This window comes from Abrus precatorius, unplaced genomic scaffold (assembly GCF_003935025.1).
Source record: "Abrus precatorius isolate BTA unplaced genomic scaffold, Abrus_2018 Scaffold0, whole genome shotgun sequence".
NCBI classification, from domain to species: Eukaryota; Viridiplantae; Streptophyta; class Magnoliopsida; order Fabales; family Fabaceae; genus Abrus; species Abrus precatorius.
In genome coordinates, this window is record NW_020874290.1 from 2002696 (window position 1) to 2005195 (window position 2500).

Here is a 2500-nt window from a genome sequence, read left to right on the forward strand (position 1 = left end):
TGATAATGAAATTTTTTTGGAGAAAAAAAGAGGGAGATTTGGACAAATTTAAAAAGCTTTTTTCATTAGATATATTTTTACGGGGAATATTCAAATGTGGTGTATATGTAGCAATAAGCAGAACGTACAGAATACATCTGAAATATAATATAATATATAGTAATCTTTGATTTGATTAAAATATTCTAATTATTTGAGAGATACATTAAATTCGTTATTACGATGATAATTTAGTAATCTACATAATCAAATTCTTATCGCGATAGTGTTAAAAAAGGTACACTATAATTAGACTATATAAAAACAATACGATATATGAATGATAGTGTCGAGTCATTTTGATAGATATACGCGAGTATTTTTGAAGTTATGTTTACTACTAATTTTATATATATATATATATATTATATTTACTAATAATTATATAAAGTGTATATGTTTAGATAACGAATAAATCAATGTAAATGTGAAATTTAAGAAATAAGGAGAGATAATATGAAGGAATTAGAGTACAAGTCTACTATATAGATATAAGGCAGAATTTCGAAAATTCTAATTGATAATATATAATAGATATACTTTTAATTAGATAGATATATATATTATTTCACTATAATATATGATATATTAGATATATAAGTAGTCGTGTGTACAATTGAACATAATTCCGGTTATGTTTATGTTTTCGAGTAAGACACGCTATGGTGAATTGATAGAACCGCTGCTTTAGAACAGTGATAGAGCATCTTACGGATTGCGAAAGTCAGAGTAGGGCATGTATATCTATTAATCTCCATAAAGACACTAAGTAATAAATATAGATCATTCTATTTTCTATTACCTAGTATATATAGATATATATATATATATTAGATATAATATATAATTCAACTTTAAGAGCAATATATTGTATCAGATATAATCGTTATTCGTTGATATATAGATATATATAGATATATATATATATATTTGATAAATATATAAATAGAGTCAATTGAAAAAATACTAGAGATTATATGAATAATTCGTCAAAAAGGCATGATATAAATACTATGAATATGTAATAGATAATAGAGATTGTTTCAAAAAAATATGATTACTCGATAATGGTGTAAAATTATCTTTTAGGGCACAATTTAAGCATCTTTACGATAGTTTTATTATATATGAAATCTTCAATCTTTTTTCTGGAAGGTTTTCCACATTTCTTTTATGGCTTCCATACAATGCTTCTATAAAAGCATAAAAACATAATATATATCAGAACTAGAATTAGCAATAAAGGGGAGAACCGCAATAGATTTGTGATTAATTTTTACCAGAAAAAGGAACAATGTGGATTAGACTACTGAATTCGGATAATATAGAGAGAAAAAGCAAGTTTTTAACCGACGTAGCTCTTGACTAATAAAAATAAACGATACTGTAGGTGGGGAGTACAAACTGCTGATAACAATAAGCATTATTGTTAAAACTTAAATTGAATGAAAGAGAAGTAAGTATGCATATATTCGGGAATTAATGCGAACTCTTTTTGTGGAATTACAATTATCTATCAGTAAGCTCATTTAGTGCATTTATCTTAGATTCGTAGGAGAACAGATTCTATGCAAGATTATTGGTAAAGCAATAATTGTATTTTTTAAATATATGATATATCGTTTATTGTCGTGAAATCAATACATGAAATGGATAGTATGAATAGAAATAATGAATGTTTACAAAACAACTGTCTTTTTCTTCTTTCTAGAAATTATTACAGGTTTCTCAAAGTTGCTAGTTCAACCTATTAGATCAGGTTGTGGGGTTACCCGTATTTAATTGCTCTAGTTTTTCTCTGTTTAACAAATAGGGTATTATTTTCAGGGAAGCAGATATGTGGACTAATGAGAACATGGGAGGTAAAGATTGGAATGTAATTAGAGTGGGATCCCCAAGATGGAAAAAACTTGGGGCTTTTTGTTAGCTTGAATATATTAGAATTGACTGTTCAACATATACAAGGATGAAATAAGAAAAAGAAACGATAGAAGAAATAGATTTTAAATTCCCTTCAAGCTAGTGGACCTCTATGGAGATATTTTTATAATGTGCGGTTATGCTTATTAATAGAGAATAAAAATCTATTAAGGTCAACACATCCATGGAACTGTACTCAAATTAGTTATCGGTTCATTAACATTAATTAGATTAAAAGTAGTGAAAAACTTCACAATATGGGTGTAATATGTTGGAAACATTATTCAATCATTCATATGTAATATATAAGCCCCAGGCAAGGAATTTGTAAATGAGTATAGTATGAAAGGGCTTCAAAAGGCAAACTTCCATACAAATATACAAGAACCTTAAAATCAAGTCAATGTAGTGTCTGAATCATCAAGAGAGGGTGTTCTACTCAAAAAAACACAAGCAACTGGCACGTCACCCAACCATTACCATCTACACAACAAACATATCATTCTTATCTTTGTAAACGCTTACAAAAACACTACAAACA